The sequence below is a fragment of the Engraulis encrasicolus genome, chromosome 12, assembly GCF_034702125.1.
Source record: "Engraulis encrasicolus isolate BLACKSEA-1 chromosome 12, IST_EnEncr_1.0, whole genome shotgun sequence".
NCBI lineage: Eukaryota > Metazoa > Chordata > Actinopteri > Clupeiformes > Engraulidae > Engraulis > Engraulis encrasicolus.
The window spans coordinates 42,105,021-42,116,444 of record NC_085868.1 but is presented as its reverse complement, the minus strand read 5'-3'; positions in this window follow the sequence as shown (position 1 = coordinate 42,116,444).

Sequence of the window (11,424 nt, the reverse complement as noted above, 5' to 3'; positions counted from 1 at the left end):
GCCCAGCTGTAGTTCCGTGACCCCTTATGGGTCCCGACCCCCAGTTTGGGAACCCCTGTCCTATAGATGATCCCTCCAGTGCTCTGACAGTTCTGTAGCGAGTGTGTGTGTGCACTGATTCGTATATCATTATACCCATATAAGTAAAGTCACACAGCAAGCGTATTCCTGCCTTTAGCAGAACTGTTTGGAAACCACCACCACAGCCTCGAGAGGAAACCGGTGAGTGACAGCTTCTAGTTTCAGGGGACATCTTACAGGAAGGGATGATGAGAGAAGAACTGCAGAAGAGGAGAGCAGAGAGGAAAAGAAAAGGCAGGAGGGAGGGAGGAAGGGAGGGAGGAAGGGGTGACCGGGACAGATGGACAGATGAGCAGAGGGAGGTGAAAATAGGATAGGAGATGAGTGATGGATACAGGAAGCATGTGGCAAGAGGAGCGCTCTCTCTCTCTCTCTCTCTCTCTCTCTCTCTCTCTCTCTCTCTCTCTCTCTCTCTCTCTCTCTCTCTCTCTCTCTCTCTCTCTCTCTCTCTCACACACACACACACTCACACACACACCACACACACACACACACACACACACACACACACACACACACACACACACACACTCTCACTGTCTCTCTATATGTGTCTGGTTTTCCTCAACATCCCTTCCCATGCCCACCCGCCAGGGCCAAAGAGCCAATGACAGGAAACCTCTGGACTAAAGCAGCCAACCAATCAGATGAAAGAAAACAAGAAATAGACAAGTGGTAGCACTGACCAATCAAATGTCTGCAAGTTGGAGAATCCCTGGACAGCCTGAAGAGAAGCAACATGGTGTGTGTGTGTGTGTGTGTGTGCCTGCCTGCCTGCCTGCCTGCCTGCCTGCCTGCCTGCCTGCCTGCCTGCCTGCGTGCGTGCGTGCGTGCGTGCGTGTGCGTGGGTGCGTGCGTGCGTGCGTGTGTCTGTGTCTGTGTCTATGTGTGTTTGTTTGCTTGTGTGCATGCTTGTGTGTGTGTGTGTAGTGAATTTAATCTCTGGGGCCAGTTTCCTGGTCATGGATTAAGTTGAGTCTCAGACTAAAAGCCTTTTACAGTGGAGAGCTGGGAGCATGTCAGAATGTCAGAGAAACGGTCTCTCCATCTTTCTCTCTCTCTCTCTCTCTCTCTCTCTCTCTCTCTCTCTCTCTCTCTCTCTCTCTCTCTCGCTCTCTCGCTCTCTGTCTCTCTCACAAACACATGCACGTGTGCACGCACAAAGGCACACACACACACACACACACACACACACACACACACACACACACACACACACACACACACACACACACACACACACACACACACACACACACACACACACACACACACACACACACACAGAAAGGGTCAGTGTCATGGTCAGTGTCTTTGTATGTATGTGTGTGTGTGTGGTGTTTGTGTGATGGAGTGTTTTACGGTTTCCTTTGAGCACTACTGTTGTGATACTATGTATGTTTTTTATTGTGTTGTGAAGCACTTTGGAGTCAACTGTTGTGTTGTGTGCTGTACTAATGTACTATGCAAATAAAATGACTTGACTTGACTAAAGCTGCTGCTGTGCTGCCATCACCTGTGCCTATACTATATATATGAAGAGTTTATTTGCAAAACGGTGTATCTCCATCTTGTAAAATGTTGGGAAATTGACAGTTTTGTATTGGGCATTCCATTTCATTGCGCTGCAAAATGCATTTTGTATAGGTTTAAAAAGTATGTTCTCAAAATATTTGAATGGCAAGAATTCACACATAGGTGATAGACACTTTCAATAATAAAATGCAAAATCCAAAAATGGTGGATGCACCGTTTTGCAAATAAACTCTTCATATATAAATAAATAAATTAATATATATATATATATAGCCTTTTAAAAGCTGACAGTTTTGCAAGATGTCACCAGCTTTCGGAGGACGCTCTGTGCTGCATGACTTCCATGCCCTTTTGCTGATCTGACACAATCAACCAGAGAAAGGTTTCTGTCACTGTGTCACTGTGTGTGTGGGCGTGTGTGTGCGTGCGCGCACGTGCATGTGTGTGCGTATGTTTGTGCGTGTATGTGTGTACATGTGTGTGCATGTCTGTGTGTGTGTGTGTGTGTGTGTGTGCGCGCGTACACGTGTGTGTGTGTGTGTGTGTGTGTGTGTGTGTGCGTGTTGTTTTTCCCCAGTCTAGGCTGCTTGTCTGCACGTGTCTGCAATAAGGTTAGACTGGGGCTTGAAACAGCATTAGCAAGCTGCAGCCAACCTCCATTAACCAAATGAGCCTGATTGGGGAAACAAGAGGAGACGAGAAGAGGAGACGAGAAGAGAAGAGAAGAGAAGAGAAGAGAAGAGAAGAGAAGAGAAGAGAAGAGAAGAGAAGAGAAGAGAAGAGGGGGAAAGGAGGAAAAGAGGAGGGGGAAAAGAGAAGAGAAGAGGATGAGAAGGAAACGAGAGGAGGATGAGGAAGGAGTGAGAAAGGAGAAGAGGGGGGAAGGAGGAAAAGAGGAGCAGAGGGGGAAAGAGGAGAGGATGATATGCATGCAGGGAGTGAGAAAGAAGGGGGGAGGATGAGAGGGAAAAAGAGGAGGATATGAGGAAGGTGTGAGAAAGGAGAAGGGGGGAGAGAAGAGGATGAAATGAGAGGAAAAGGAGAGAAGAATTGGGAAGGCGTCAGGTCTGGCAGACAGGAGACAAGAAGGGGGAAAGGGGGAAGGGAGGATACAAGCTGTTCTATTTGTCACATGAATAGAATTACTAAGTAAAACATGCATACTGGATACTGCCTGTATTGTCCATAAGGGTCAGCGGCACAGTGCCCAGGGGCACTAAGCATTTTTGTGACCAGTGGGGGCACCACAATAGCCTGGGCGAATAGCCGACTGTTGACTCCGCCAATCAGTCTGGCAAAAGCTATGAGGAATCTGTCTCTGTGGACGATGGGAGATGGTCTGATCTTACTCTATCATTTAAATTAATTGAAGTTCCAAACTCAAATTAAAACCCATATTGTGCTTTATTAGCATGCCTGTTACATTATAACGTTGCAAAAGCATACAAATAACAAAACGAAAGTGTGAATATAGTTACCTTAACCAATTAGTAACGGAGTTCTACGTCACCACTCTCAACTGTTTGCTGATTGGCGAAACACAGAGAACCGAGCTCAAGGCTTTTGCCAGACGATGTGCGGAGCCAAAATCTTTGGGTGGAGTACAGAGGATGGTGTCGCCAGGCTAGCACCACAAGACACAAACTTTGCAAAAATTGTTCATAAAGGGGGCACTTGCAAGGTACAGGGGCACCACATTGACTTAATAATCGAGTAAAGTGCAGATGTGCTATGGTTTGTGTGTGTTGGGAGTGGACTATGAACTGTGTGTGAGAGAACATGTACTTGGTTAACACGGACTGAATTGACAAATTATACTGTTTTAAAAAGTCAATTTGTTTTGTCCCTTCTTTGGTACTGACAACTCTTTGACGCTTCTGTTTGTGTGACCAAAATTCAGGAATCCAGATGGACAGACAAGTTTGAAGTTGAATGATGTTTTGCTTTTAGTTAATTAATGTTTTCCAAAATACCCAGTCAAATAAGGTACCTTTAGCCATTGAAAACAACCTGTCACAGCAAGACAGGTGATATCAAAGACTCCACTCACCCAATCAGCCATAGCCTGATTATCATGACTTTCAAATGTCTTTGAGACTTGGTCTGCACACACGCACACACAGACATCCAGGCACACACGCTCAAAGCGCACACACATACACACACACACACACACACACACACACACACACACACACACACACACACACACACACACACACACACACACACACACACACACACACACACACAATTACAGTTTGACGACAGAGAAAGTGCTATGATGGGACTAGACGGATTTAAAGGTTATCTGGTGGTCAGACATCAGAGAGCAGCCATCTCTCTCTCTCTCTCTCTCTCTCTCTCTCTCTCTCTCTCTCTCTCTCTCCCTCTCTCTCTCTCTCTCTCAGAGTGCAATATGGAAGTGCAACTGAACATCTCGGTCTGCCACAGAAGTCTATTTTCTACTTTCTGCTCAATTCTCTATTTTCTTAAAAAAAAACTGTTACACTTACTGCTACTGTTGTTTTGTAGGTGGTCAATGTTCAGTGTTGAACTAAATTGCTGAAGTTTTATAGGGGTTTTTTTGCCTTTATTTGATAGGACAGTGAAGACATTGACAGGAAGTGAGTGGGGAGAGAGAGACGGGGAAGGATCGGCAAAGGATCCGGACCGGAATCGAATCCGGGTTAGCTGCGTAGCAGACGAGAGCCCTACCATTAGCCTCACGGTAGGGAGTCAGAGCTCTCAAGTCTCACGCATTGAGCGTGTGACACACTCTTCAGAGTGTTTTCACACTCTCACACGCCACACATGCATTTTCACACACCCGTCAAAAAAACTCGCCAGAGTCAAATTTTCGCCTGGCTGTTTTTTAAGCTTTGCTAAGGGTTCTGATGAACCCCTGCAGGCTTTAACGCGCATGACAAGTTAAGATTGGATGCATCAACCTACAGGTGTTGTGCGCCAGCTTGCATAACAATGGTGACAACTCTTTAAAATATAAAATAAACCCATCCACCCCAACATCGCGATCATAAAATGTTCACAATAATATCTCCAGTATATTTACACCCCCAGTACATTAAACATTTACAAACACACTTAAAACTAGAGTAGATTGAGGAAGATTATCATGGAACTGGTAGCTGGTCTGGATAGTCATTTCCCTCCTTGATATCAGAGCATGGTGGTGGTGGTAATGAGGGAGATTAAGGTTGGCAAGCAATTTGTCATATTCAACTTAATATTGTTAAGCCTCATTCACACACATCCCTGCTAGATACTCAGTCAGCAAGTTAAGTCAATAGAATGTCTAGGCCTATGTGTACCAGCGAGACGAGGAGTCGAGTTGGCGAGGAGTGTACAAGCGATGCGATGTGTGCGGGTTTCCAGTTGAACATATTTTAACTTTAAGCGAGGCGAGTAAGCGAGTAACCAATTGGAATACAGAGTTCTCGCTTTTGCATTGGCAGTTAAAGCCACAGGAACGTTTGACGAACATTACATGAGCAAGTGGCGAGTAGGCGAGTGAGCGAGAAGCGAGTTTTGTATGTGAACATGGCTTTAGGCATGAGGGTTTGTTTGACTTCCCTAGCTGCCACAATAGCCCATAACTATTTTGCTTTGTACTGTAGCCCAATCAAGATGGTGACTGTGGAGTTATGGCACCTCATGTCACATGTGTCAATATTGACATTACTTTGTGGTGACATCAGCATTAAGTCAAGATAGTGTTGTGCAATGCAAATAAGATGGTTTATGACTAGGCTGTATAATGTCTTTCTGACTTTAGAACAGAGGCACTCAACCCTTTTTGAAACAAACGCCCCCTTGACCTCATCATAAGCATGCTAAACACCCCCTTGACCTCACCATAAGCATGCCAACGCCCCCCTTAAAATTAAAAAAAATAAGAGACTATTGTTCCACATTTGAAACTTTCAGCTGTTTCCTTCTCCAAGTCCCACTACACTGTAAAACCTTATAAGTTGAGTTTACTTACAAAAACCCAGAAAAGTGGTTGCCCTAGAAAAACTAAGTAATTATGAATGATTAAACTTACAATCTTTTGTGACCTCAACTGTTGTATATACCATACCTGCAAACTTGTCACCTTTCGGCGAAATTCGCCGTTTTGATCTCAAAATAGGTCACTTGCGTGAATCGTGTAGATCCGAAGAGTTTTTTTTTTTNGGGGGGGGGGGGGGGGGGGGGGGGGGGGGGGGGGGGGGGGTAGGCAGACAGAGAAAGACTACAGACAGATAGACTGGATAGAATCTGCTAGTCGTAGTTCTACAGACATCATGGTTGAGCGACATTCTATTTATCTTTTACTGGCTGTCCTTCCCATTGGCCGGTAACGTGTGTCGGGGGAAACATTGACCAATCAGAGCGCTAATTCAGACGGCTTAACCGGCGGCAAAACTTTCCAAGGCACCGCACCAGTCGGGGCGAACAGCTGATGAAACGGTTGTCGCCAGACACGTATCCATTCCCCCCTGTCATTATCTTCTACCTTGGTACTGTCGCTTTACTTTACAAATGACCGCTGTCCAAATCACCGTTTCAAAGCAAGGATCAAGGTAAATGGGATCTGAGCAGGGTTTGGGAATTGTGATTTGTCTCATTAGCTAAGCTTGAAAAATAAATAGCCCAACGGCAGCAGTTCTGCGGTCCTAACATGGATGTTTCGCTTTATTTGGATTGAGGGCAATATCTCGATGCTTGTTTTGATCATTTTGACCAAAACAGTATTGAATACTTCAGAGTGAGAAAATGTGTTAGAATGACGGTAGGCAGGGCCAGACTGCGCTATAAATTGGCAGATTAGAAGAGAACTAAATTCGGTTCCCTATGTCAGATCATTTAACCGGGAATAGCGAGAGCCCACGTACACACTCGATGAAACCTTCATAAACGTCAGAGCTATTTGTCATGCCCCCTCCCCTCAATAGCTATATGATTATCATGATTTTAATGTTAGCCACCAAGGACATAGCCTAGGCCTACTATTATTAATCTAAATAGCCTACTAACCTAGATGGCATCTGTTATCTTTTTCTACAATCTATATAAATAAATAAATAAATCTTCAAATAGTACAACACCATTTTATTGGGGAAATGCATTCGACTAACCTATCATTCATTCATAAATTCACTAAAATGCGTTGGTACTATTTTATATAGGCCTAGGTAGTTATATTATAGGCTACATTTCCCTATTATTTACCCTCTTTAGCCAAAAACAACAAATGCTTTAATTTCATAGTCAATTGCAGTAGGGCTCAAAGTTAACACAACCCCAAGTGAGCATGTGCTCCCTCCTTTTGGCTGGTAAATAGGACAACTTCAATTTTGACAGGTGGTGAGTGCAGAGGCGCTTCTTGTCACTAGGTCAGATAGGCCGCCGCTTGGGGCCCCCAAACTAGATGGTGAATAACAGCTAGACTTCAACAGTAGTTGTTGAATTTTCGCTTGGGGTCCCAGCTTAACCTAGAATTGCCTCTGGGTGAGTGTATGTTTGGCTTGTAAGACATAGATTGGCTGGTGAGGAATAAAATAAGTATGTTTTCTAATTGTGTAGTAAGTAAAATAGTGTCTTTTTCCCTGTGATTTTTTTTGGGGGGGGGGGGGGGGGTTGTTCGCCGCGATGCCGCGATTATTTGTCACCTTTTTCAACCCTCCTGAGTTTGCAGGTATGATATACTCATTATATGTAAAAGTTTAAGTTAAATGTACTTAAGTCCAAATTGATTAAACCTACCATCTACCATGATCCCGCCCCTCCATTCATCACCACAAAAGAGGTAGCTACCATGTTATTGTGGCACCTCCCATTCCTCACCATGACTGAGACAACTGTGGCATGGAACCAGTCCATCACACTGCTCTCTTGTATTAATAGACCAAACTATCCATAACCACTTAGAAATTCAAGTTTCTGCAGTATGTGCAATATTATTACCATTTAATTATTGTAATCTCCTGGATGATAGTACATTAACCAGTGTGCATAGAATACTCTAGTTGAGCATAATTAGACAATCCTGAAATGTCAAGTAAGCAACACACCTAAAAGGATGCCTGCTACCACAATACTCACTACCAACTAAATACCTAGCCAGCCAACAAACCAGTCCACCAGCCAACCAAAAGAGTCAGTTGTCAGCTAGCCAGCCAAAGAGCCGGCTAACCAACTAACACTCAGTTAGTCAGCCAACTAACCAACAAACAAGTCAGTTGTATGGCTAGCCAGCTAACAAACCAGCCATACAGTCAACCAAAAGAGTCAGTTAGCCAGCCAACCAGCTGGCCAACAAACAGTCAGTTGGTCGGTCAGTTAGCTCACTAACCAACAAGCCGGACAGAGAGCCAGCGAACCAGTCATTTAGGCAAGCAACTCAAGCATTGTGACAGTCTGAGTTTTTATAGAGGTGAAAGTTAACCATGTGACCAGAGTAATCAGGCATGTGGCAGCTGCAGGTAGTAATTCAATGAACTTGTAACAGTCCTATGTACTCAAGTGAGGGCAGGTACTAATTGACAGGTTGATTTGGCACTACCAGTGTTCCTGGTTGATGGTAGGCAATGTCAATTATGTCATGCAGCATTTGACTTTCAATTGTGCAATGGCACTTCACAAGATAGCCTAATTTTACTAGGTGGCAATATTCTGATTTAAAATTGGATGCTGCAGCGTGGCCATATTGTCAGCTGAAATTTGAAACGATCTGTTAACATGAAACACACTGCAGGAATACATTCAACTGCCCACATCTGGGTAGAGGCCAGTTGGTGCAGCCTGAAGAAAAAGAGGCGGGGTCATAACCAAAACTTATGAATTTAATCCATTCAACTAAAACATATTCATCTGAACAACTATTTCCTCAAATAAGTTGTCAATACTCAGTATTCTTCAGAAATGCCATCAAACTTCTATTTTTTAGTGCATTTTAATTAGTCTTGGTAAGTACATTTGATGTCTGGGTTTACAGTGTAGGGCTCCCTAACACCCCCTGGGGGGCTGCAGGGCCCCTGTTGAGAAACACTACTTTAGACTCACGGAAGACTTTTGGAAGAATGGCTTGTGACCAGGCTAACCTGAGGGGCTTCTCTTTCTTGCTTTCTCATGACTCCCATGAGGAAATGAGTTAAAAAAACATTTTTAACCCAGTAAGACAAGGCTGTTACCAAAATGGCAATGATTAAGTTGTAATGCATTACTAAAGTTGTAATGCATTCCTGAATTTCCCCTCGGGGATCAATAAAGTTACTCTTCTCCAAAGGCCCTGTGTACTGTCATAGTGGTGTGTAGTGGTTTTTCAGTGACTATTACACTGTTCTACTGGTGGAACGGTGTGCGTTAAGGAACTACATAGATACAGACTGGTGATAAGAAGCAAAACATGTAAAGCATGATGTATCATTTAGACTAGTCTTTCTCAACAGGGGCAGTACAGCCCCCCAGGGGGCGTTTGGGGGGCTCCAAGGGGGGCGTTGAGAATGATACCATGGAGAGGTGGCAATACTTACAGTTTGTAGTTATCATTGGGGGGCATCAGTCCATTTAAATTTCTTAATAGTAAGGGGGCCGTTGGCATGCTTGTGATGAGGTCAATGGGGGTGCTGGAAGGCTTATGCCATGTCCAGACCAAGAGCGAACTACGCTGCCTGGTAGCGTGGGTAGCAGAAGAAGTTTCGCCTTGAATTCGCTGTATTCGCTTGAGACGCAGAACTGACATGTTTGATTCAGCTAATCACATAACGGCTCTGGCTTGACAGCCTGGGACATTCGGAGATATGAACGTCCCGATTGGTTTTCGCCGAACAGCGTCAGAGCGAATTCGCCTGCGATTAGATTTAGTTTAATCTTAAAAATTTGCTCTGGTCGCGCAAGAAGCTTCGCTACTGGCGAATTCGCTTTGGTAGCGCAGGTCGCGTGTCCTCCATAGAGAAATAATGACTTCCGTCGCTTCATTCGCTCCGTTCGCTCTTGGTCTGTACACGGCATTAGGATGAGGTCCAGCGGGCGTTTGTTCAAAAAAGGTTGAGAACTACTGCTTTAGACAATAAAGTACACACACATAATTTTTAATACATACAGTATGTATATCACAGCATGTATTAACCTTTCCTTGACGCTTGAGGGTGATGGCATCTAAGGTTCTATAGAGTCAGCCATGCTAGGCTATTTGTATGCATTGCTGTGGTTGTGGTTGTGGTCTAATGGGATTCAGTGTCAGTGAATGCTCAAGGCCCATTCATACCCCATACGACTGGTAAAGTACATTCTGTTCATACATTCTAACCATCAATACCTTCATACCACCAGAGAGGAACTCCAGAAAATTAACACCACCTGGAATGAAGCCAAGAGAGAGAGAAGCCAAGATTGTGTTGTCTGGAGGCAGCTAGTAGAAGCCCCATGCTCCTATCAGAGCCAAGAGGAATAAGGCAAGGTAAGGCATCAATACCTTCACACCTACATTTGTGTTATGTGTTTGAGCTTCTTCCAGTTCCAGTGTTTGTTTTTCATCCATTGAATCCGTAACATTATGCTCCTCAATGTCATGCCAAACTACGTACGAAATCCAGAAATTTGATTGTTTGTGTACGAGCCATATTGACGAAAAGCATTGAAAAACACTAAAACGCGTACGCACCATGAACTTGATCCAATCAGTCACAGATTGACTTTTTACTCAGATAAGTTACTTGTGTTGGTTAGGAAACCGTTTTTCTTTTTTGTACTTTAACTTTTAATGTTAACACCTCTGTGTCTCACACATACCATGCTAGGCTATGAAGGGGGCTTTAGATAGAGGGCCAAGTGTAGCACACTGTAAGAAACTAGACTGCCTGTGCAGTCGCCTTCGACTGCTTAAGGTATATCCCCGAAACGCGACGCTTCCAGTCTTCAATCATTCCTACCACTCCCGTCCACCTTTTCATGAACGTCTATGATAAATACAAAATATAAAATAAATATATTTAATATCTATACATAGATCAATGACGTGCATAGGCTTAAAACCAAATGACTATTGTGAAAATGAAGGAAAAAATGGGGCAAATGGTAACACTGTTTTAATGGTTCACTATTACAGTGGATATACCACATTAGGTACAGTGTAATAACCAGTGTAACAATATTTAATACCACGTCATACCAGTGTGACACCATGTACCAATTTTGTACTTATATCATGTAGGCTATTTGTGTGTAAGTGGTATTACATGGTATTGCATATTTGTACACTGGTATTACACTAGTATTACATGGTATTATATATTGTTACACTGGTTATTACACTGTACCTGGTATTGCCTATTTTTACACTGGTATTACACTAGTATTACATGGTATTAAATATTGTTACACTGGTTATTACACTGTAGGCCTACCTGATATGGTAGATTCACTGAAATGGTGAACCATTAAATTAAGGAGTTACCGGGCAAATCAATCCACCCAGTCAGAAGTTATGGGCCCAATAAAAATTCCACCATTTTGAAAGTGTTGACCTCCAAACTCGAATCAGTTCATGAACCTACCCTGCAGAATTCACACACCAAATCTGGGACAAATCCATCCACCCGGTCAGAAGTAATGGGCCAAACAAAAATTCGGCCATCTTGAATTCGGCCATCTTGAAATTGTTGATCTCCAAACTCGAATCAGTTCATGAACCTACCCTAGAACATTCACACACCAAATCTGGGACAAATCCATCCACCCGGTCAGAAGTTATGGACCAAACAAAAATTCGGCCATCTTGAATTTGGCCATCTTGAAAGTGTT